The 26,553-nt window shown below is 45.6% G+C and overlaps 1 long non-coding RNA gene and 1 other non-coding gene across 2 annotated transcripts; one reads left to right on the plus strand and one right to left on the minus strand.

Moving 5' to 3' along the window:
• Positions 1-622: 622 nt before the first annotated feature.
• Positions 623-24,289, minus strand: LOC119374073 (uncharacterized). Its single transcript, XR_005180081.1, has 4 exons — positions 24,272-24,289; positions 22,204-22,262; positions 17,429-17,521; positions 623-753 (listed from the first exon to the last, which is right to left on the minus strand). It is a non-coding gene; the product is annotated as an uncharacterized LOC119374073 (long non-coding RNA).
• On the plus strand, positions 1,794-1,865 carry Trnap-cgg (transfer RNA proline (anticodon CGG)). Its single transcript has one exon. It is a non-coding gene; the product is annotated as a tRNA-Pro (tRNA).
• Positions 24,290-26,553: the final 2,264 nt, after the last annotated feature.

The raw sequence follows: 26,553 nt of genomic DNA on the forward strand, positions 1-26,553 counted from the left end.
TGGGTCATCATGGATAATACGTAGAATAGATGTACAACGCTCACCATTTTTATTCAAATTCGGCCCACACAAACATGCGCCGTACGCAAGTTTATGAACGTGCGCAACCGCATGCGCAATGCGTGAACAATTTGTAGGACACTGTGGGCTTCCAGCTACATTTGCTTGTAGATTTAAAGAGAGTTAAAAGTGCAAGATTGGAACGCGTTGACAATCCACCCTGCTTCGCAAAAGCAGAGATACATTTTCTTTTTTAATATTTCAGCGCACGAGACGAAGTCAGATACCTATAATGAAGTATCTGCGTCATTCAATTCTTCTAGGAAATAATTGCAAATCTACAGATATAAATCGCTAGCTTATACAGCGCAAGGGAATGAATCATAGTGCATGTTTAAGTCAGCAGAAGTAAAATTGGTTGCGTTTGCCTGCATCGCACAAAAGCAGCGTCAAGAATGGTAATACACTTATACTTTGCGGGATATCGTTAAATTCGGTGTCAAACAAGTGATATGTACAATTGGATATTGCGGCGTCAGTGAATGTGTGTCGCGTTAAACTACAGGACGATTTGAAAAAAAATGAGCACTTGATAGTTTTTAATATTGCATTTTTTATGCGATTATTTACATTCGTCCCTTTTATGTACTACAATTGCTTGGTTTCTGCAAAATTCGTCGAAAATGAAGTCACATTTCCAGTTGCGATTTTCGACGTGACTTCTGCGAACCCAGTACGTGCATTCCGCTTTTTCTGCAATGAAAAGAAAGCGGTTGAATAAATTGCGATAGTAATGACCAGAGTTAGAACTCCGAGAGCAACAGCTGAGCATGCATGTTAGTTCTCGGCTGCATTAAGCTGCACACCAAGAAGGCTGTGAACGGGCGTGACAAACGAAAAACGTTTTCATCTCATCTAGTGGACCGTGGGTAAGTCGAGCTTGAGGGTAAAACCTAGAAAAAATTAACGCATAAGCGAGGTAAAATAAATCAGTTCTAGCAATTCGACACTTTCAGTGCAAGGGCCAGGCGTGTAACGCGGACGTATTAAGCGGGACGACTACAGACAGTACATACTGCTAAAGTGTCTCAAATTTTCTTTGCCTTTCCTTGTCTCTTGTTAGTGTTTCGTTTTTCCGCTTTTTTTTTTTGCCAGACTTTGTCATCTTGAAGTCTCCTGTGTTTCTCGCCTCGTGGTCGAGTTCACGAGTGCATCTATGTAATGTATGGAAGTCGTTTAATACGTACCATGCATTGTTCATTCATTCATTTCCAGCAACATGTTACGCTGTCCATTTGCATATCGATATGTATAGCCTGTTCTCTTTACCTGCAACTAGCCATAGGTTTACCTGCAGACCTGATGTATGGTATTACGCCTGCGTTTCTTTTTGAAACATCTTTTTTTATATTGTATAGCTGTTCTCTACATAATAGGGACTTTTCGAATAGGAGCTTCAATCGTTTTGGGGCCCCAAAGAAATAGCGTCGAGGCCACTGCGCATGCGCGAGACCCAAACAGCGTTTGGGTTTTGCGTTGGGGACGCTATTTCTCGAATTTAGCGGGAGCCCTAAAGCCTGCCCCCAAAAGCTTTGCGTCAAACAAACATGACGGCACCCACTGAAGCGACGGTTCTTGGCCAACACTAGAGTGACCTAGAACAGGGGAGAGTCCAAAGCGCCGCGGGCCCTATTCGAAAACTCTTACTTCTGCTTGACCCAAAGCGAGCACACGCAAAGGGCTTTGGGGTCCCAAACCTTTGGGGCCCCTATTCGAAATCTCCCTGACAGCTCGGCTCGTTGGTCTAGGGGTATGATTCTCGCTTCGGGTGCGAGAGGTCCCGGGTTCAAATCCCGGACGAGCCCCATATTTTTTTTTTACCTGCTAGGAGTGATACTGCTTTTTTGTACATCTTTGCCGCTCATGAGCAAACCTATCAGCTAACTTCAGCTTACAAACATAGGCGATATGTGTGTCGAATCGGCTCGGTATTTTTCTTAGCCATATGCAGCACGTCATGATTGAATTGGATTGAACTGAATCTTTATTTTCATGTTTGGTACTACATGAAGGATGGCGGGAGTAAAAGCTGCACTAAAACAGCGTGACCAGCTCCCGCTACCTAAAAATAAATGAGTCAGAAGCAGTGGCATACAAATAAGATAACAAAAGCATAATATACAGAAATATGGTTATGTCAATCAACATAATTACATAATCTAAACGTAAACAGGATACAACAGTTCCTATATTCTATTTCGCCGAGGTGCGTTAGCATACATTGCTTAATTAGGTTTTAAGATAGCAACTAGCCAAAAAAGCCTTGAATAAAGAAGTTCAAGCACTTTTTGCGAAACATCGGACAATTTCATTCATGGTAAGATAACTTCCCTGTTTAAAATATTTGTCCAGCCTTTAATTCTTTAAAGTGCGCGAAATTTCAAAAATATCTCGTGGCTGCTGGCTGGCGCGCCGCTTTTTTAATGCCTTCAAACGTAAGTTGAACGAATTAGCAAAAGATACTCTGCGTATACAGGTCGATTGAACAGGCTATCGGCGACAGCGACGGACGTAAGTAACGGTAGGGTCGTACCGTTTAAAAAAAAAAAGATAAACTTCCGCGAACAAGCTGCTGCCACGTGTGAATGTAATACGGGACCGGCGGCAGCGTTTCGCGCAGCGCATGCATGTTCTTTTCTTTTTCGGACCAATCAAGACACACGATGGAGGGGGCAAAGGTGACAGTGTGATGAAAGACGGAGATAAAATATTCTAAATTGAGCGCTAAGTGTAGCGCTAATTGTGTTCTAAGCCAGCCCTAATTCTGCGGTTAATGTAGCCCTAACGTAGTTCTTGTGTAGGTCTTGGTGTAGTTCTAAATCCTGCCCTAAATCCGGCGCTAACGTAGTTCTTGTGTAGGTCTTGGTTTAGTTGTAAATCCGTGCTAAAGTAGTTCTTGTGTAAGTCTTAGTGGAGCTACAAATACTGCGCTTAATGCAGCTCCACTGGCGTGAAACCTGAGGAAGTGAGTAGCATGGGCAACCCAGCGATTCCATTGACAATTGTAAGCTTGCCGAGGCGGCGGCGCCCTCTCTTGCGCGGCGCGGGAATGAGCCGGATGTTGCAGAAGCGTTTTTCGCGAATTTAGGTCAATCATAACGATTAATCGTTACTTGTGTATCTTATTTTAGACCTTGTTAGTTTATTTTGCGCTGGTTTTGAGTATTGCCAGCCTTGTTTTAGGCCTGTTTTGACCACTGCGCGACCAGACAGTCGATGAACGACAAGCCGGACCCCTAATGTGCTACGCACTTAAAACATAACAGCCATCATCATCAGCATCACCAGCCTGTCTTATGTCCACTGCAGGACGAGCGCCTCTCCGAATGCATCTCCAACCCACCCTGTCCTGAGGAGCTGATTCTATTTTCTGCCTCGAAATTTCTTAATTTCATGGCCTCACCTAACACTTCGCCATCCACGACCGCGCTTCCCATTCCTTGCTAACCATTCCGGTGTTCTAACTGACCATCTGTTATCTGTCCTCATGACGTGACCTGCCCAAGTTAATTTTTTTACTTTTAGTATCTACTAGGTTACTGGTTATATACTACTACTACTACTACTACTACTACTACTACTACTACTACTACTACTACTACTACTACTACTACTACTACATCTTTAATATATATATACTAGAATGACTGATCCACCCTGCAGCCTACTTATCTTTTAGGGTTATTTACTCCCATCATTCTTCGTTTTATTACGCGCTGAGTGGTCTTTAGCTTCTTTTCGAGTTTCTTTGTTATTCTCCGAGTCCCTGCTCCGAGAGCAGGCAAAACACAATGGTTAGAGCAGGCGAATTGCAATGGTTGTACACTTTCCTTCAGTGATAGTAGTGGTAAGTTACCGGTGAGGAGTAAAGAATGCCTGCCGTACGTGCACCAGCCAATTCTTATTCTGCAGTGAATTTCCTCTATATGAGTAGGCACTCCTGTTAATATTTGGCCTGGATAGACCTACTTTTCGACTGATTCAAGGATCCAGTTGTCTGTCACGGATTCTGGGTACCTCGTCAGACTTTACTCCGTTTCATACATCAGGTAAAACGCTACGGAAGCTAGCGAAACTTCTTGCTGTAGATGCGTTCGCACTAAGAAATAGTACAGTGAATTTACCACCCGTAATGTGGTTTTTTTTTTCGTTCATGGGCTGTGTAATAAGAGAAGGTGATTTGTGTCCAAGAAATAAGCGAACCCCGTTATTTACACTGTTGTCGATAGTTTGTTCTGGATCGCTCAGTGTCTCTTTCTTTTATGTGTGTCATGGCCTCCGCGATTAACACTGGCAGCGGGCAGCCGGAACTGATCGCGGAGGCCAAGCAGAAGACACGCGGATTTACACATTTTGCTGACCGAACTTCTTGCATAGCTTCCACAGCGTTGCACCTGATGTGTGAAACGGAGTACAGCTAGCATTATCTGCTAATTAACCCTTCGAGACGCTTTATACACAATTGTGCTCATCACTAGTTTTACAGCGAAGGCTGTTTTGAGATCAGAACAAGGGCCGTTTTTGGCGCCGTAGTTGTCCGCCGACGCCGCCGGTGTCCGTAGCCATTATTGCGCGAAATAAAAAAAAAACAAATAAGAAAAAATTTCCAGGATGCAACGAGGTTCGAACCAGGGCCATCTGCATGGGATTCAACTATTCTACCTCAGAGCCATGCCGGTGCTCGAAACAGCTTTACAAAAAGATTCTATACAGGCTTTATGTCGCGAAGGAACCACATTAACATGAGTATGTAGTGTGGTAGAAGAGTAAAATAACAGCCAGGCGTCACACAACGCGAATTCTGTAACCAGGCGTCACACAATGCGAAGTGCGCAACGAGTGGGTTGTTGAATGCTTTCAACCCATTACAAAGGGCTCTGCCATAATTCTTAATCGCCATCAGCCACAGCAACAACAAAGCGCACACAATGCCTTAGTGGTGTTTAGCGGGTACCACGGTTCTCCTCGGAACGACGAAAAATTGCATAGTGGCTGCTTCCCTACTTCACAAAAATTATAATGATTTATAGCGTAGTGGGTTCCTCGCAAGTGCACTTCTATTGGGAGAGAGAATGAAAAAAGGAAGGCCCGGAGGTTAACCAGATATTAGCATCTGGTTTGCTACCCAGCACTGGGGAGGGGAAATAGGGGCAAGAAAGAGGGTCTAGAGAGGGGGGAAAAAGAGGAGGAAAAGAACGCACGTACACACACAAGATAAAAAACAACACACACAGGGACGAAGTTCTTCTTACAATCGTTCAAAAAGGCCGGTCGGGGGGGGGGGGGGGGGAGTGGTTCTAATGTAGGAAAATGAAGAAAAAATGTGAACCCCGCAACTGTCTCTCGTAAGGAGGACACCTCAGCAGTAGTTTACAGGGGGATGGGAGGGGGAATTAAAGAGGATAGTGGAGAGAAAAGGTAGAGAGTGGATAAAATAAGAATATACAGAAGCGCAGTAGCGCTTGCATGGCCTTCTTCTGTGACGTTGCTTCTTGTCGATGGCATAGAATTCTTTCCTCCGACAAAGGTCGGTCGTCCAACTTGTTCAGCGCGTTGCAAATAGATAGTCGCTGTGCACTGTACAGTGGGCAGTCGCAAAAAAATATGTCTAATTGTTTCTGCGTTTCCACAGTGGTCACAGGCTGCGGTGTCGGCCATCCCAATGCGGAAAGCATAGGCGTTGGTAAACGCAACACCCAACCACAGCCTACACAAAAGGGTCGCGTCTGCTCGGCGAAGCCTTGATGGGACTTGAAGACTTAATGTAGGGCCAAATGAGTGCAGTCGATCATGTTTGAAGTGTGGCTCATTCCATTGTGACGTCGTGCGTTAGCGAGCATGCAAACGAAGCTTCCGTGCAGCGTCGGTCCTAGAAAGCGGTAGTAGTTGTTCATGGTCTTCTGCGTGGGCTGAGCGGGCAGCTTGATCGGCCCGTTCATTGCCGATGATTCCGCAGTGACTTGGTAACCACTGAAAAGTGATTTGATGTCCTTTCTCAGTTAGGCGGTGGATAATCTCTGCTATCTCTAGCACCAGCTGTTCGTGCGGCCCGCGGCGTAAAGCTGACAGTAGAGACTGTAGTGCCGCCTTCGAGTCGCAGAAAGTAGTCCACTTGTGCATCGGTTGGTCATTGACGAATTGTAACGCTTTATGAAGGGCTGCCAGTTCTGCTGCCGTCGATGTTGTTGCGCGAGATGTCTTGAATTTAATTGTCGTAACCAACCTTGGTATCACGACTGCTCCGGTTGAGCTGTTCGGCAGCACGGATCCGTCAGTGTAGATGTGGATGGAGTCTTGGTACTTTTCGTACAAGAGAAGTAAAGTGAGCTGCTTAAGTGCCGGTGACGACAAATCCGTTTTTTTCTGGACGCCAGGTACTGTAATGTTGATATTTGGTTGAGTAAGGCACCATGGAGGAGTCCGAGGTCTTGCGGCAGGAGTGAAGGAAGTTGGTATTGATTCACCATGGGCGGTCACTGCTTGGGAGTAAGATGTGCATGGTCGGTCCGCTGGTAGAGAGGCTGGGTGATGGCGGGGAGTGCGAGCAAGATGTCGTATATGTGTCCTCAGCACTTCAACCTCAATGTGTGTCTTGATGAGGTGGTCCCTTGCGGTGGCTATAGTCGCGACTGTTGATGCACTCTGGGGCAAGCCTAGACAAATCCGGAGTGCTTGAGCCTGTACATTTTGTATCATTTGTAGGCTTGTTTTGCTTGCGTTGGATAATGCAGGCAGGCTGTACCGTAGGAATCCGTGGAAAAGAACCCTGTATAGTCGCAACATAGCGGCTGTGGACATTCCCCATGTCTTGCCAGCGAAGAACTTGAACAAATGACAGATGCCTGTCAACCGTTTTTTTCATGTACGACACATGAGGGCTCCATGAGACGTCTCTCAATTATAACACCTAGGAACTTGTACGATCGGAGGTAAGGTATTCTTTGGCCGTTTATCATTACGCTGTAGCTCTCTATTAGTTTGCGCGTAAATCCCACAAGTGCACATTTCTCAGAGGAAATTTCTAGACCTCTGTTACGGAGGTAAATAGCAGCTTCATTGGCCGCTCTTTGAATTCGAGCTCGCAGTTGTAGACGTGTCACTGCAGACGTCCAAACGCAGATGTCGTCTGCGTACATTGACAGTCTGACAGTGCTTGGCAGGCGCTCGTGGAGAGCGATTAGCGTCAGGTTGAATAGTACAGGGCTAAGTACGCCACCCTGGGGAACACCACGGTGGCTGTAATGTAGCGAAGTGTCGCCGTCGGCGGTGCTCACGAAAAAAGAACGCTCAGAGAGATAGCTCCGTAGCCACTGAAACATCCGACCACCCACTCCTACCTCTCGGAGAGCGGCAAGGATAGCTTCATGGGTGACGTTGTCATACGCCCCTTTAACATCAAGGAATAAAGAAGCGCAGAGACGCTTACGGCCTTTTTCGTGTTGTACGTAGGTGACCAGGTCGACGACGCTGTCAATCGATGACCGACCACGGCGAAACCCTGTCATAGCATCTGGGTAGATGTTGTGATGCTCCAAATACCATTCTAGGCGTCCTAGTACCATTCTCTCGATTATTTTGCCCACGCAACTAGCCAGTGCAATCGGGCGGTACGATGATAGCACCAATGGTGACTTTCCAGGCTTCAGTAATGGGACCAGGCGATTGGTCTTCCAGTTTACGGGGAGGGTGCCCTCTCGCCAGGATTCATTGTATACCTCGAGGAGAGCAATTCTCGCACGCTCACCAAGATGACACAGTGCTCTGTAGGAAATACCATCAGGTCCGGGTGCTGATGTCCGTCCACACAAAGCCAGGACTGCTTTAAGCTCATGGATTGAAAAAGGTAGGTCCATGCGGCGGTCACGCGATATCGGGCAGCCACTTGAAGGCGCGAAGTAGTGATTTGTGAGCTGGCTGGATAATTTGGCACAGAACTCGTCTGCCACGTCGACCTCCGATCGCTGTTGAGACAGGGCTAGAGCTTTAAATGGAGACCGCTGGACGGGGGGTGTCCGGAGCCCTCTTACTGTTCTCCACAAGTGTGATAAAGGCTTGCGGGGATCTAGCGACTCGCAGAAGGCAGCCCAACGTTGTGACTCTAACTTGTCTATCCGGCGTTGCATCTTCTTCTGTAAGCGTCTAGCGGTCCATAAATCATCGATTGCTTTCATGCGTCGGTACCTTCGTTCAGCACGTCGCCGGAGTGCCCGAAGTCGCTCCAATTCTACATCGAATTCCGTTACTTTCGAATAGCATGTGATAGTGCACATCGTGTCTTGCACTGTACACTTTATTGCCTCTTCTAAGTCAAGTGAGATGTTGTTGTCTTGACATTGTTGTTCCATGAGCGAATGAAATTTGGTCCAGTCCACTCTTTGGATGGTGTCGCGTACCTTGAGAGGTGACAAACCTCTGATCTTCACATGTGGGGATATGGTTACTTCCATGTGTTTCTATGTCCACAAACCACCCGGTACGTCTGGCGAGGCTTCGTGAGACAAAAGTCAAGTCAAGGCAGCTGCTGTATGCAGAGCCACGTAAAAACGTGGGACTTCCCTCATTTAGCAAGCAAAGCTCATTGTCTGACGCAAAAGATATCAGACTTCTGCCTTTCGCACTGACCTTCGGGCTCCCCCAGAGCGTATGGTGAGCGTTAAAGTCCCCAACGATGACCCATGGGCCAGCAGTAGATGATAGTATACGTCGTAGTCTTTTTTGATCAAATCTACTTGATGGAGACAGGTAGGCGCCTACAACAGTGACAGTAAGACCCTTTTTCTTCACTGTTAGGCATACATATTGGTTATCGTCGTCAGGTTGTACCGGCTGAAGAACGTACGTCAGGTCGCGGCGAATAAACAACAGAACCTTACTGTTTCCACCCACAGCAGCCGACATAAATGATTCATATCCGGAGAGTCTGATTGCGTTCGATAAGTTTGGCTCACAGATGACGATAATGGGAAACATATTGGTGAACACCAACCGGCGGAAATCAGCAATGCATGATCTCAGTCCCCGGGCATTCCACTGGAAAATTGCTGCTTTTCGAACCTCTTCCCTGAAGGACAGTGGCTGATGAGCCATTATCTACTCAAGGGCTGCCAGTACTGGACTCAGAGCGTCCAGTACTTGAAGTGCATTTCTGGCTGACGTTGTGTGAATGTTGTTTAACAACATGCGAATGGCATTAATTAAGGGTCGCAGAAGAGCTAGCACTTGCTGATCCGTATTCCGCAACTCCTCTGCTATCGTAGCTTGCTGTGATGGGGGACAAGCCGCGTGCGCGTAAGTGGTGGCCATTCTTTGGTAGAGAGACATCTGCCCGTTTTCTCTCTTCCAACGTCTGCGTTGGCCGTGCTGGAAACTGCAGCTGGCGGTGTTTCCAGATGAGTCGACTTACTTCTTGAAGTTGACTTTGACCGACGTGAGGACCTTCGACGGCGACGTCGTCTTCGCCGGACTTTTTCAGCGGCCTCTTTTTGGGTTGAGCTGTCTCGCACCATATGCTTAAGAATAGAAATCTCCTTCTTGATGCGCGGACAGTCTTTGGAAGAAGCATTGTGAGCACCTTGGCAGTAAGAACACTTCAATATGGTTGCGTTGCAGTTGTCTTCTGAGTGCGGTTCTGCGCATCGGGGGCACACTGTGGAGTTCCTGCAAGCACCCTTCACATGGCCGATCTTCTGGCAGTTGAAACACTGCATAGGTCTTGGAATAAATGGTCGAACCTGGTGACGGAAGTGGCCAACCTTCACGTATGAAGGTAGACAGTCACCTTTGAACGTAATTCTCACACAACGTGTGTTACCAAGGCGGCCGACGTTCACAATGACGCTATCTTCGCTTGCTGGTTTTATGAGCACCGGAAGATCCGCGTTAGGGATCTCAGTGTCAATGTCGTAAATGACTCCTGTTGCAGTGGCGCCATCGGCTGGTATGATGGACTTGACTCTGATGCTACCCAGTTGCGTTACTTGTTGTAGTGTGTTGAACGCACTCGGGTTCAGCACATCTATGGCCAAGATGTTTCTTCTTGTGTTTAGCCGTACATCTTTGATCTCGTGCGGCACAGTGTTCTCAAGATACAGAGAGAGAGCTTGCCCGTTCAGCACACGTAGACTGTTGCGTTCAGCGGCACAAACAGGATGGAGTGAGGCCATCGCTGAGGGCCAGTTTTCACGGTGGCCGTACTAGACGCCGAAGATGCATTGATGATCCGTCGTTTAGCCTTGCGGTACAGGACGGGTTGAAAGCCGTCTTCCGAGGACTCGTCGGCTGATGCGGAGTACAACTCAGTGTCCTCACTGTCGCTAGATGTGTTTCCTCGCTTCCTCGAAGCAATGCCCGCGGTCGGATCGGAACCGGACGGCGCCTCGCGAGGTTGTACATCCATCGCCGGGACGTACGGGGCGATAGACCCCACAACTGCAGCGAAAAGTCCAGAAAAGCACAAAGACGAGCAAGATGTAGTAGTAGTAGTAGTAGTGTCCTCTACTGCATGGCTCATACCCACTCAGGGGGATTGGCTGGTTGGTTGGTTGGTTGGTTCCTTAGTACTTTGGCTCAACCCACTGCGGGGGATAGGCCATGAAGCGGACGGTGCTTTGCTTAGGAAACTAATTCACTTAGTGAAGGAAAACGCTGAAATGAAATGTTTAGCCTTTAAACATAAACTCGCAAGATTTAAAGAAGAGAAAAAAAGAAGAAAAAAAAAACCTATATGGAAACAACAACAAGAACAATAAAATATATATATACAGTTGCATATAAGACAACTGAGGCTACACTCAACATTCAATTCTTTTGGATTCTCGTAAAAAATTAAAGACAGCGTTGAAAACGCTCCTGTGGCTAAAACCAAATATGGTTGCCCCAAATGAAAGAATCACCGGAAGTGACAAATTCAAGCCCAACTTCCGCAGGGGTTCTTCTAGTAATCTTTTTCTTTGTGTTTTAAATCTTCGGCACGTCAAAAAGAAGTGCTCCAGAGATTCCCTCTCATTACAGTGGAGGCATAACGGTGACTGAGCCAGACCCGACCTGTGAAGGTAAAAGTTCAGTGGTGGGACTCGACAGCGTAGCCTTGAAATTAGTATTTCTTCCTTCCTAGATGAACACCATCTGCTCTTCCAAGGAAACTTTAGCTGTGGGAAATCTGATGAAAACAAAGGAGATTTATCGAAGTTATTGGCCGTGGTACGCTTTTCAAATCTTGCTGCTGTGACACGCTGACGTGGGCAATACAGACAAAATAGGGCCATCATGGGATGATATTGCCAGTGCATCCGCATATTCATTGAGTGCTAGCCCTCTATGGCCTGGTACCCACACTAATCGAACCAGCCGTACATGCCTGGGAATCATCGAATAGAACGTCTGTATGGTACTCGATAAATTAGGTGCACTTAACGCAGAACAGACAGAGAGGCAGTCTGTTAGTACAACCACTGCTGATAGACACTGGGGCAATTTACTCAATGCTAGGACTATTACCAGCAATTCAGCCTGGTAAATAGGGGTGAAGTCCGGTAACCTAATCGAGAATGACCAGTCTAGAGAGAATGATACAATTCCCACACCTGCCTTCTCTTCACAAACGGACGCATCAGTCGCTATCACAGTGTTAGTTTCTAAAGTGGCCAGATGATCTTCCAAAATGCAATTTAGATATGTATATGGTAAATTTTTCGCGTTCATGGGATATATATCATCAAATTCAATCCTAATTGTTTCTACAGTGCTGAGTATCTGTACTTCCCAGAGGTGAACTTTTAATGGGTCCAAAAGTCTCTGTGTAAAAATGACATGGGGGCAACGTAATCTAGACCATTGGTGGTTAAAAAATGAGGCTTGCTGGTTAATGAAGACATACTGTGACCTCCTCTGTGGAGAAGCATAGATTTTTAGGAATGTACGTACTGTTAAAATATGAAATCTTTTGATAAGAGACGGCAGGCGTGATTCTTCGTATAGAACATTGTTTGCAACAAATTTTGGTAGCCCCAGACATAATCGTAATGATTCACGTTCTAACAAAACCAATGGTCGAACTTTATAAGCCAGAGAGCCAGAAAACAAAACGCATCCGAATTCTAGAATTGGTCGTATGTACATGCAATAAATCATGACGAGCACGTCTCTGCGCAAACCGGCACGTTTACTGCTGAGCCTACGCAGCATCCCTACTGCGCGTGCTCCCTTAGTAGCCATGTTTTCTATATGGGGTCTCCAGTCAAGTTTGTCGGTATAGGTTACTCCTAAATACCTAATTGACTCGACCTGAGGTATCACGGCTTGTCGGTAAAGTAATGAAATTTGCACTGGTACATTTTGTGCGAAAACAACAATTGCACTTTTATTAATATTTAGCGATAAATTAATACCCTCTAGCCACGTTTCCAGGCTATTCATATATTTCTGCAGGGTTTGGTAAAGAGTGTGAATGTCTGCTGACGTAGCGAAAAATGCGATATCATCGGCATACACATACACCTGCACGTTCTGCTGTATGGGAATAGAACATAGTAGAATATTAAATAATAAGGGTGATAACACTGAACCCTGCGGGAGGCCTCTCGTTTGCTTATATTTTGAAGAACTGACACCAGATTGCGAGCAATAAAATTCTCTATCCCTCAAGAAAGCATAGACCCATGCCACAAAGTATTCTGGCAGTCCTAAGTTCTGAAGCGAATTTATCAGTTTCACATGCTCCACACTGTCATAGGCTTTGGTGATATCTAAGGTTACTAAAGCTGAATATTGTTTCTGATATCGAGCAAGCTGTATTCTACTTTCTAGATCAACATGTGCACACCAAATGGAACAACCACGCCTGAAACCAATTTGACATGTGCTCGGTGTCATTTTTTCTGACATCCAGCGATCTACCCGGCTATGTAAAATTCTCTCGACGAGTTTTACTAGATTTGATGTGAGTGCTATAGGCCTGATATTATCTAAGGTAAACCCCGCGCCTTGCTTTTTTAATAACGGAATAACTTTTGCAACTCTCCAATCAGCTGGGATCCAAGAATTTCTAATTGAGTGATTCACAATTTCGAGTAGGCCAAGGGGGTATATCTTATGTACTGCTTTTATTACCGACGTCGTGATACCATCAGGACCTGGAGCGGAATTAGGCAGCGTTCTTACCACATTTACTAGCTCAGCAGCTGTGACCTCCTCAAAATCCTCACCCCTCTTAGGGGTCTGGGGTTGGTATAAGAGAACAGTCGTAAAGCGACTCTCTAGGCCCTGAGCGATGTCTTCGAGAAAGGACTTCAGTTCACTTGGTGTTGATACTACAGATTCTACGGTTTTCAGTACTGGAAGAACTTTCTTGGTTCTCAGAAAGCGAAATAGTGCTTTTCTGTTTGCTGTCTTTGAGAGAAACTCAGAACGTTCACTGTCAAATTTGTCCTTCGCAATGGCAACGGTTCTTTTAAAACTCGCGGCGGCATACTTATAGTCACTCCAGTTGCGAGGGCACTGGTTGAAAAGTAATTTTTTCCATGCAGCTTTTCTTAATCTATACGCCCGCGAACAGTCCGCATTCCACCAAGGGTTGGTCGAAGCGCTTTTGGAGCTGTGTATAGTGAATTTGGACTTATTCAACGATTCTTTTAGGATGTCGCTTAATCTGATAGCGTCTGGTTCCCTATCATCTGCTCGGTTAGATATAGCCGCTCGTAGTAATTTTCCAAATGTACTGAAATTTACATGCGTAACCGATGGTCGAATCATGGAAGTTACTGGGCATACCATCTCAAAAAATATAGGCATATGGTCGCTACTTGTGCCAGAATTAATAGCAGACCATGTTGAGATGGACAAATTACCACTAGAAAAAGTCTGGTCAAGCACAGCATAAGACTGATTATACACAAACGTGGGAGTTCTGGTGTTGATACACATCAAGTTATTCTTATTAGCCCAATCCCACAGACGCTTCCCATTCAAGTCAGTTTTAAAACCCCACGAAATATGGTGAGAATTGAAGTCCCCCACTAATATAATATCTTTGCGGCAATTTGAAACTACGGTATCTAGAACGGCAGAATTTTGAACACCCGCTGGAAAATATGAATTAATTAACGAAAATGGGAGGTATCCCGGAATAGTAATGTCTAATGCTAGAACCTCGCTATCTGAAGTCATTAACTGATATGTAATTTTCGCTCTATGAACAATTTTGGAGGATATAAAAATTACCAAACCGCCACCGCGAGAGCGCCGGTCTAATCTAAATGTGCGGTAATTTTAATTTTAAAGCACTTTTCCTCTGAAAGCCAAGTTTCTTGTAAAACAATAACATCGGGGGAATATGATCACAAAGATGGAATAAGTCGGTAGTTGCTGAAAAAATAGAACGGCAATTCCACTGTAATACTTTTAGACTGCCTATTTTGGTGAAATACCAGCAGCACTCACTGCTTTCTCCAAAATGCTATCCTTCAAGAAATCCTTTTTTGATGAGGTTTCCTTCTGGTACTTCTTACTCTTTGCTTTGGAGTTCTGTGAAGACCCCTGTGCTTCAGGGGAAGCACGTCTTTTCATTTTTCTTGAATCAAGGTCCATTTTTTCCGACATCGAATCATGGGATCCGGAGTCAGAGCTCCAATCTACCTCGTGTTCAGTAGGTACAATTAGTTTACGGCCTGTGTTCGATGTGCTTGGCTTTGGTTTCGAAGGGCCTGGTTCAGATGAAACCTCAGTAATCTCACCTGGAGAAGGTAGTAAAGGATTGTCCGCATATCGATTACCGCCCTGCAAGATTTGTGTCAATTGAGTATTCACTACTTGTGCCAATGATTCGGTTAGGCTCACAAATAAAGTTTCCATCAACTTCGTCATCGATCTTTCCACCGTTGATGTTATTATATCCGTCAGCGACGAGTCGAGCGTCTGATTGGCCCGGTTGGCAGCGGTGGCATAGCCACGTGAGCGCTCTGAAAGAACAGATCGGGCCTCACGCCGGGAGCATCGTTTCTGTTCAATTATCTCTAGGAGTTGCAACTCCTGTGTCCTCATAGGGCAACCTTCATCATCAGCTGCGTGAAGTCCACTACATAAACAACATCTCACTTCTTGGGTTGAGCAATCATTAGTATTGTGTTGTTCAGCGCATGTACGGCACCTCACCTCCGATCTGCATCCCTTTAAGGTATGTCCGTATTGGCCAAGAATGTGTTCCGCAAAGGAATCACTTCGTCTTCTTCTTCTATTGGTTGCCAAGGAAGCCCATAAGGTCCCCATGATCCATTTCCTCGGGGTCTGAATAAAGTCAATTCCCTCGCTCTCTCTTTCTCACGTTAACGTATGTTATAAAGCGTGGTGGGAGAGTTAAATAACGACCGGGTGTCACACAACGCGAATTACATATCTAGTGGGTCGTTTAAAGCTTCCAACCCATTACAAAGGACTCAGCCATAATTCTTCGTCATCAACCGTCGCATCAACAAACTGCACATAATGCCTTACAGATGGTACCTCGCTTCTTCGCAGAATGACGAATAACGTCGTGGTGGGTGCTTCCCAACTTCACAAATATTATGATTTGTGGCGTTGTGGGTACGTTGCTAGTGTACTTGTATTAATAGCCACAAGAGAGCTTGTAACGGGCTCTAGAAAAGCCGCTCTTCCAGCTTTCGCTGTGACTGTGCTGCGCTTTCCGCGCAGGCCTGGCGTTTTTTTTGTTATTTGTGTCGACTAGTGGCTAAGAACGAGCAAGAGAAAGGGAGTAGTGGTTATGGTGCTCGGCTGGTGACCCGGAGGTCGCGGGTTCGGTCCCGGCCGCGGCGGTCGCATTTCGATGTAGGCGGAACGGTAGAGGTCCGTGTTCTGCGCGATGTCAGTGCCCGCTAAAGTACACCAGATGGTCGAAATTTCCGGAGTACACCACTGCGGCGTCTCGCATAATCATATCGTGGTTTTGGGACGTAAAACCCCACATATTAGTATTACCTGGTTTGGACGAATTCAACCTCCTGCGCAAGAAATGTGCCTCCATTTAACTTCATTTTGCAGTGTACTGTTGGATATGATCACTCTCCTGAAGGTACTGCCATGTTCGACGAGTCGTTGGATGTGCCGAATTCCGCGAGCAACGGCAAAAATATATTTTTTCTCATCTCTAAATCCACATTACAGAAAACAAATTGGCATTGCATTTCTATACTATGATTTGATTCTATTTATGTAAAAGGGAACATAAAGAATTCAGGATAAACAGATTCTTAATTGGAATTTAATTAAGAATACTTACCATAAAAGGTATTAATCGACGTATTATGACAATATTTTCATTGCAGTAAAATATCAAGTGCCTTGTAATAATGTAGTGGGAATTTGTCGCATACAGACAGTTTCTTCGAAGGTGGCGTCTGAAAGGGTTGTGGATGATATCTGAAGCATTACTTTCGGCGTAAGGATATCATATGAAGGCCAAATTAAATTCGTTAAATTCGGCTAAATAATAGGACCGGTACGTAAAGGTAGCATCACCGACTTAAAAGTGTCTTCTCTTGTCGCGGTTCTAATCCGGAGGACTTGGGTTCGATTCCCGGTGAACGTAGTCACATTTAGATGGTGGCGAAACAACAGAAGAACCGTGTACCGAGATTAGATGCACGTTAATGAACCCGAAGTCTACAGATTAATCAGGAGTCCTCCACCTTACGGCGTGCCCCGCCTTCATACTGTGATTTTGACGCGTAGACCTAAAACATCAGATGATAATTAATAATTAAGTTTCTTCCCGCACTAGCACCGTTATGACACTGAATCTTTCCGAAACTTGCTAGCTTCAATCTTCGTCTCCATTAGAATTTAGTGTAGTCAAGCATTACCGATAAATGATAAACATGTGCCGAAATAGACGTCATTCAGACCTACAGCAACATGACAACCTCTGTAGTGCGGATATTTCAAGGCATAGCTGCTCTTTTTTCACGTCTTTTCTGGCTCATTTGAAGCTCATCTGGTGTTTGGTTCAATTTTGCTGCTCCCACAAAAATACGTTTTTCCTTGTACCGTACAAGAAGTTATTTAGCGAGTAAAAACTTTATATTAGAACCAAGGTAATAAAGCAGGTTGCTTCATGGTTCAGTGATCGATTTACAACAGCCAGTTTAGAACCGACTGTACGCTCGTACTGTACTGCTAGATTCGTGTGAATGCCGCAAAGTACATATAGATACTACAGTGTCCGGGAAGGTCATGCGGCTACAAGAATCTGCAAACTTGGGTTAATTTGGTTGATGCCCATGATAGCTGACCCAATGAGACTTTAACAGCCAGAAAAGCAAGTACATAAACGGATGAACTGCAGGTAAGAAAATGCCACAAAAATGTTTTCGTTTACTTCCTTCTGGTAGTAGCCTTGCAAGAATAATGCAGAGTTCGTCGGCGTGAAGAACTGGGAAACAATCCATCCCGTACGGTAGTCGGTCTTGTACTGAAAGTCAAAGCGAACGTATTATTAGTTGCCTGGAATAATGGATAACTGGAATATCTCCTAATGTCATTGTATACCTACGAAATTCGGTCGCAATTTGTAATACCGTCTCTTTTGTCTAATATTTATCTTCTCCTGATTAGCCCTATCGTAGCTTCTGCGACGTAGAAAAGACGTTGTGCACAGTCAATCAAGCGTACGAGCATAGCGCTGTATGCCCCCTTGCCAGGCGCCTATATCATCTTAGGTTTCATGAAAATCCTCTTTTCCACACTCGTGCACGCTCGTACAGTATGCAGTATTGAATAAATACGTGTAAATAAATTCACTATTGAAAAATGCGTTTATTGACGGCGGGATTGGCGGCGACGCGATGCACAAAGACAGAGCGCAGGCTCGCAGACTCTCACTAGCACGAGCACGAGGGGCGTGCTCCCCGAGAAGAGGCGAAGAGGGCGACCCACTAGAAGGCGCTCGAGAGGACGGCCCATTACGCGTTCCAATGCTTCTCTACGTACAGTATGCAGTATTGAATAAATACGTGTAAATAAATTTCCTTATTTATTTCTGCTTTGGTTATGCCATGAGCTATGAGTCCAAGCTACCGAATGTTCGGTGGGTGTAAAAGCAAAAGTAGCGAACTCATGAACATCGTGGACGCCGCATCAATCCGACGCACTTCAGTACGCCGTCATGCGCCTATGCTCCTGTGCAGCGTTAAATAAATACAGCCAGTCAGTCAATCTAAGTATCAGTTGCACTTTCATAATTTTAGCGATGCTGCGAACACCAGGCAAGATTAGTTGGGTTACTGATGTGCCATAACTACAGGGTCTTTAACGCAGGGCCGTGAAAAAAAAAAAAAAGCTGTCACTGCTTTCATTTGCTAGCTTCTGCTTCAGTTAATAAGTTACTTTGCTTGCTTCAAAAAATCCACATTAAATGTATCCGGAAACTGAGATATGTGTTCACTTGCTCTCTTGGTCTCCTTACGAACATTTATTTCCTTTAGGGGTGGATACATGTATATATATAGAAAGTGTTTGACAAACAAGCATCGGTGCAGCCATTCCAAAACACTCGGCACAGGCTAAGTAATATAGCATCACATGTTAACATGTCTGAGCTCGCTTGCACATACAGAGTGGGAATAAAAAAGTTGGAGGGACCATACGCAATAAAATTGAAACAAAAAAAATCTGCCCACCCCCATCATGATCACGTCACGGTACCCTGGTGTCTGTATTCCAAGTGCCGCGCTACCAACACTAAGCTTAGGTTCATCAGAAAAGAAAAAAAAAATGGCATGTGCGACAGCAACCTACGTTAGGCTGCCGCAACTTCTACTTCATAGAATACACGACAGTTGCTGTGCATCTAGCAATAAATGACGGAAATTGATGAGAACATCGGGAGAACGTGGGCCCCAGAGCTAATGGCAGAGCAGCATATGTGCGTAACTGAAGCATATCGGGAACAAACACATCTAACTCATCCATTTATTAAAAAAACTACATATATACCATCAAGACAAAAAACACTACATGGGGAGGTGAGGAAGGTAACGGTTAAATCCTATATTGTGAAATCGTTTGTGGTGTCCTGACTTCTTTCTTGGCCCCGCCACGGTGTCTAGTGGGTTATGGTGCTCGACTGCTGACCCGAAGGTCGCGGGATCGAATCCCGGCCGCGGCGGCCACACTTTAGATGGAGGCGAAAATACTTGAGGCCCGTGTACTTAGATTTAGGTGCACGTTAAAGAACCCCAGCTGGTCGAAATTCCCGGAGCCCTCCACTACGGCGTCTCTCATAATAATATGGTGGTTTTGGGACGTTAAACCCCAGATATTATTATTATGACTTCTTTCTTGTGTCCGTGTTTGCACGCCCTGTCTTTTCAGAATGAATACTTACCAACTAGCGCAGCTCTCTGTTATTCTAAGCATGCAACATCTTGGTTCATTATAGATTTCATCTAATTGTAATAAAAGTACAATTTATCGTAAAAAGCAAAAAAATAAGAAAGAGGTAGAAAGTAAAAAGCAAGCTCACTTTTTTAGAGTACATTATTAGATAAATTGTTACAAAAACAGAGTTCGACTAAGACTTATGATGATGTAGCAAAATATTTGCACATCCAGAAAAACTGAAACGAATTCTTCACTGTTATTTCGGGCCTCAAAGAGTACCCTTTTATGAACTAAATAGGGAGATATCATTTTTAATTCCAGAATAAGTAAGAAATTACTTAATCTTGGCGCGTTAGTCTCTCGACAACTCAAACTTCACTCCAGTTTATCACAACAAGCCAACTATGGGCTATTCCTTAGGCTTCTCCGTCTAAAACATTTTCTGGCGTCAAATTTACCTTAGCATGCAATACACTGGACATTGCAACATGGTTAAGACATTAAGCTTCCGAATTGGTGTCCGCGTCATAGCATCGACGACACACTTCGTCAAAAACGACCCAATGCTTACAGGCAGAATGCAGCGACTGCTGTCAGATAATAATGCCTAATAGCTCTACCTTCTTAGATAACTGTTTTACCTGAAAGGAGCTTACTAAAGGAAATTAAATTACGGGGTTTGATGTGCTAATACTGCTATATCATTATGAGGGATGCTTTAGTGGGAGACCGCGATATATCTGGCTGACTGGGCGTTTCTTAACTAGCACTTTAATTTGAGTAAACGTTTGCTTTTGCATTTCGCCCCCATCGAAATGCGGCCACAGTGTCCGGGAATCGAACCCGCGTCCTCGAACTTGACACCGCACCACTATAGCTGCTATATAAGCAACCACTGATGTTTCTTGTTGATAAACATGTACGCCCACTCGTGCTGAATAGGTTGCAGCGACTACTACACAATGCTGTTGACACGGCTCGGAACGGAGCATGGTGCCCGTCAACATGACATTAACCTTGGACACAAGAGCTGAGTTCACGCTAAACTGAGACGTAGGATGTATAGCATCCCCACGCAGTTCACGGTCCTTCCGCATACACTGTGAACTTCTCAGTGCCCTGGTCGTTCTGCTGTGTTTCAGTCGTTCCGCTTGACGCTTTCATCAAAGGGGTCACAGCTAATCTGCCTGGTAGCAAGCGTCATGGGCACGCACCCAGGGTCTCATCTACTACATCTTTTAAGAGAGAAGCTCTTTAAGCCGCCGTTAAACGTGCGCGTTTCACGAAAAGCCAGCCGCGCCGTAGTGATTGCAGCCAGTGAGGGCGCAGTCGCTAGAACGCCCGGCTAACCTCGTGAGGTCATTCTGAAGCAGCGCATGCGCAGTAGTGACCACCATGCAGCTGCTATCGCTAAGTCGCGCCCGGTGACGGACACAACTTCCGCAACCAAGTTACACCGTGCTTCCGCCGCTCGATCAATTCAGCCATTGGATGAGCAATGAAAGTACGCACTCCCGAAGAAGAATCAGCGCATCGTGAAGCGTGTCTTGATCGCTGTACAAGAACGCAACGGCAGCGAAGAGCAGATCCAGAAAATCGTCGAAGGAAGGTAGAAGAGGAGACGACGAGAAGATACTGCCGATCACCGTGAGTGGGAATGCTGCGAATATGCGAGCTCTACGTCGGATCCTGCCTACCGGAAAGCCGAGTACGAGCGGCGCCGTGCTCGGCCAGTTTCGCTCTGTCTCAAGCACTGCGCGGAGGAGTGAAAGCTTTCGCCTTTTTTTTACGCGAAAGTGTTTTATGCCGGGGTCCACCACGGCTCCAGTGACGTATTTCCGTCACGGATATGACGTTGTGAAATACACGCTAACAGATGGCAAAGAAAAAACTGGAAGAAACAGTTCTGTTACCGGGAGTCGAAATTACGACCCCTCGCTCCGCCACACGCGGCGCGAGACCACTCTGCCACAGAGCGTACGTTCTTCAGCTTACTAACGGCGAGCTATTTATATGCACCATTTACCGATGGCGATGCTCAGAGCCCGGTGGCTTCAGCGTGTTCTTGTTATCACTAGCGAGATGGCGCGACGGTCGTGGAGGGCGCGCTTTAAAGGTCGTCGCCCCGCGCGTTGCGATGCGAGCGCGCCTCTACAGGTGGTGTCTCTCGTGCGCGCGCGCTTATCTCATGATGGGGCGGTTTTTACGTCTTGTGTTTTCACCGCAAGTTTCCGTTGACGTTACCGAGAGCACGAAGGTCACTTCGATCGCTGCAACGGCCGCGTTTCCGAAAGGAGCGCGCTGCTCACACTCAAAGAAGTAACAATTGTGACCGTTATTAGTTCGCGCTCGTCCTGTGTATGTTCTTTTCGTGCGTCCTTTCTGCTTAGAGCGCGCTGCAAGTTTCGGCCTGCCTGCCGTTCTTCGCGTGACATTACAATTTGTTGCTATAGCATTCATTCCTTCGCCCTTATGGCGAAACAGTGAGCAATAAACGCTCCCCTGTGAAGACACGTTTCACTTTCGTCGTATACCGATTCCTACGAAAGGGGATCAGCCATGTTTTTTTCATATGCCTAGCAGCAGAATGGAACGACGTTTACCAATAAATCGTACCAATAACCCGCCAATGAAGTTTTCTAAATTGTCATTTATAACACTTATGGAATGATATACACCATGTGACATTTTCTAACCCCGGTGCTCATTCATTAGCTTCTATGGGGTATCTTTATTTTAATAATGTCATGCGATGAAGGCGTGAAAGCTCACCTTCTTCGGCTATGATTTTTTCTCCATAGTTTTCCGTGATCATTTTTAGGTCGTATGCTCTGGAAAAGCCGTCATATGGGATTAAGCACCGTAAAGATTTGCTGTAGCTCGGGCTACAGGTCTTGTACATTTCATGCTTTAACTTGAGGCGAAAAAAAAACTTGTACTTGTCTCCGTTTCTGGCACATCACGTTAAATATGAATATGTGAAAACAAAAACTAGCCCAAACTTCAGGTCTCGTAGGCATTTGAGTATTCTGGATGACAATTTGCCACTCTTTAAATGCCGTGAAGGCTTTTGGTTTTTCTGAAGGAAAAAGTGTGCTGGTTGCGGTTGAGAAGGTGGGCGTGAACGAGCGCAACAAGGATCTATATAACAAACCTTTTTTGATATCTGGTTTTATTGCTCTTATGGTTAGAATTATGAGCTGTTATGATATTGTGCATTAATAAACAGATAGCAGCATAAGCTTGCGCGACCTTGCAGAATCAAGCCATTTTTCAGCGAGGCTCTTTCTTTTCAGCACACGGAATAATAATTTCCGTTACCCGTAATTAAGCTTCACACTTTAAGGTACACTACATAGAAAATATGCCTTTGTCTTATTAGTAAATTAGCCTGTACCAACATTAAAACCACAACTTGCCTCGAGAAGATGCTTGGTAAGCGTGAAAACGCGCAAAAATGAAAGTGCAGTGGCGACACGCCTTTTTTTATTGACACGATGTAGAAGGAGGCCTCTTGGCTCAGATCTTATGTAGTGCCTGTTCTTATCATGACATGCCTTGAAATTTCCGCACCAACTCACTGTAGCATCATACATTTTGACGGTGACTTATAGGGCCTACACATTTCTAATTCGGTAAAAAGGAAGTACGTTCCTTTGAGTTGCCAGAGGCTCTATTTACCACGTTTCAGAAAATTTTGTTCAGCCAATGTCGCCATTTGAAAAGCGTCTTTGAAATATGCATCTCACACTGGTATTCAGAAGGGCAATTTAAGCGCGTAATTTAAAAATGAAACTTTGACCTACATTTGATCTTCTAGTAGTAAAGCTCGTTAATTCGAACTCGAAGGGGACTGAAAGTATTCGAATTAGCGAAGTTCGAATTAGCGGACGGGCGAGAACGAACGGACCATCACGCCACATGGCGAGGACAGAGCCCAAAGAAGCCACCTCTGGGTCGTTTCTGCGAATTGGCGCTACTACACGTTTGTGGCAGGTTATTCATAAATTAGGTTCATGGAGCTCTAACAGCAAACAGATTTAATGGATCCCTCAATGATACGCCATAACCAACCACCGACACGCACTCATATGAGCAGTGAGCCTTAACGTCGACATGTATGATGCTATTTATGCTCCAAAACAAGTTTGTTTAAAGGCAGAGATAACGTATTGAAAACTAAAAGTTTCAGCAATTGTATTTGCTTGTGTTTTCTTCTGTCGTTGGCCATGAGCATCGTTTGCAGCTTGCCCAAGAGGTACAGCGCAGCGTCCGAATTCTCATCTGCTGAGAAATACTGCTTTTCGTTTTTTTTTTTTTTCATTTCTAGTAAATTTGCTTTGGTTGGTTTTTGCAACACATTGTGATCACTTGGGGGCCGACTCCTGCGAGAGGGATGAAAGCCAGGGGCTCGCATGTGAATTAACCGTTGTAGATACCCACGCGTCCGAATTATCGGAAGTTTTCCCCCATAGAAATACAGAGGGCTGTGCCGGGACCAGAACGTCCGTTCAAATTAACTGTAAGTTTGAAATAACCGTGTTCGAATTAACGAGCTTTTAGTATCAACATATGATTGTGCAAATAACGAGAGTGGACTTTTCGAAAAATAATTGAACAGTCTAAGATGATTCATTCTTTAATTGAGTCTTTCCTTAAAACTAGTCCACATAAGCGCGCTGTTTAAATCTTGCTTTGTATGTATAGCACCTTCAATTACTTCTTAATAAGAAAACAAAGAAGAACATACGAATTTGCGTCTGCTACGCTGTATTCCACACACACAAAAAAACATATTACTTGTGCAACATTTAGAGATCAACACAGTAAGAAGGCGCACCGGTCCTCCCAACGGCCCTGAAAAAAAATTATATGAAGTAAGGCACATTTTGTTATCGCTTGAACACTGTGGAGGCCTACATTTGGCGTGTAAAAGACAATGTAATTTGACGAGACTCATCAGCGCTTCATTGTGAACAAACTACTGGTTATCTGCTGAGGTCGACGTTTATGTAATATAGCACCTTATGTAATATAGCACCAACTATATTCTCCTCATCATTGTAGATTATAAACTGAGTTGTACGCACCAGGGGCGTAGCCAGAAATTTTTTTTCGGGGAGGGTTCAACCATACTTTATGTATGTTCGTGCGTGCGTTTGTATGTGCACGTGTATATCTACGCAAGCAGAACTGAAAATTTCGGGGTTTTAAACCCCCACCCCCACCCCCCCTGGCTACGCCCCTGGTACGCACCTCTGAAAGTGCGTTTCAAGAACAGCGACGAGAGAAGCGACGGCAGTGCGCTCGTTGGGGGGGGGGGGGGGGGGGAGGCACCATAGTTCTGTGAAGCGTTTTGCGCCTTCGCGCCTTTTTTTTTTTTTTTTGCACTGTCGTGATTGTGGTTTCCCTTCGGTTTTTATACAAACTGTTGGGGTTTACGTCCCAAAACCACGATATGATTATGAAGGACTCCGTAGGGCAGGGCTCCGAGAATTTCGACCACCGGGGGTTCTTTAACGTGCAACTACACTTTAAGCGAAAATGTACCCAGCTAGGAGGCCTTGGGGGATGATGCTCCGCTTAACTCCGGTGACCTCTCCCAATACGAACACATCGCAATGTACCGGAGTATATCGTTCATTCACTACCGTTCTCCTCTCGCGGGCGATGGACGGAGAAAAGGGCACCCATTCCCTGATTTTACTCCGGCGCTCATGCCGCAAGTACTCCGGCGCATCGCTCAGCGGCTTTCACTGGCTGCTGGAGGAGTGATGTAGGCAGCCTCGCCGGCGGCCGGTCCCCAGAAACCATTTCTAAATATCTCTCCTTTCGCCCGAACCATCGCGGGCTCTCTGACCGACACTTGCCTTCCCACGGTAGAGGTTGGGCGATTGGGACCCCTGCGTATATGTTGTGGGAACGAAATGATGACCCCCCCCCCCCCCCTTGCTGGACCGGACGGTCAGCTAACAAGAATGAGAGAGGCAGCAAGGTGGCCGGCGCTGGGGTAGTCGGCGGCAGAGGAGTGAGGAGAGTCGTTCAAGCAACGATAGATGAAGGATCCTTCCTTAGCTCTCTGGCAGTTGTAAATATGTAAATAAACTTTTGCATCATTTGAAAACCTAGCGTCATCGAGTTATTGAAATTGAACCCTTTTATAACAATCAGCATGGCACAGGCCAAGCCACCCGAATCGAATGCAGCGAGGAGGACGAAGCCTTCGGCCGCGTTCGGAAAAAAGGAATTGTTCCGTGCACCTTGTGGACATTACAGCGACTAAAGCTTCCACGAAGGTTCTCATCGACAGCAGCAAGTTGCGGGAACCTTAATCGTGTGATGGTGCCGCGCAGCAAACGACACATTGTGATCTCTCGCAAGTGGCAAAAGCGGAGGGTAGCGGGTGCGGCGCAAAACTGGTGAGTGAGGCTACAGGGCACCATTACAAAGTCACAAAAGCAATCTCAGGTCATTTGGGCATTCATTGAAGAGATTGTGACTGCATGCCCTTGTTTGAAAACACCTCCATCCTGTATAAGGCGCATAGTAAGGAGAGAAGAGAATTGCTGAAGCCTATGAATTACTAGATTAGAAGAAATGTGCGTATAGCGAGCCTTCCCACTCGCTTTCTCAACAAGAGTTGCAATATCTTGCTTTGTCGCCGTATGGCAGGGCGCTTTCCCTCGATCCGAAGGAAAGCGCCCTGCCACTCGGCTAATTCAGGCGCGCTAGCGGAGCATAGCATAGCCTTGTATAGTATAGTGTTGCAAGGGGGTGGGAAAGGGATGAGCATGAGGAGGAAGATGGTGAAGAGGGAAGAGAGAGGGTAAAGCGCAGCACAGAAAGAATGAGAAAGTGAGAAATAGAGAGAAAGAAATGCAGAAAGAAAAAGATACAGAGAGAACATCAGCGAGAGAGAGAGAAAGAAGTAGAGAGAGAGAAAAAAGATAGAAAAGAAGAGGAAGCAAGCATCGCATCGTCTAGCGACCAGATACCGCACCACCTGGCCAAGCCGCTCACACGCAGTAGCTAAGCCAAGCCTACCGACGGAGACATTGCGCTCAACCTCCGGTCTAATGGAAAAATAGACAACCACTCGTTTGTAGCACGAGGCCACAAGAA

This window comes from Rhipicephalus sanguineus, chromosome 11, assembly GCF_013339695.2.
Source record: "Rhipicephalus sanguineus isolate Rsan-2018 chromosome 11, BIME_Rsan_1.4, whole genome shotgun sequence".
Lineage (NCBI taxonomy): Eukaryota > Metazoa > Arthropoda > Arachnida > Ixodida > Ixodidae > Rhipicephalus > Rhipicephalus sanguineus.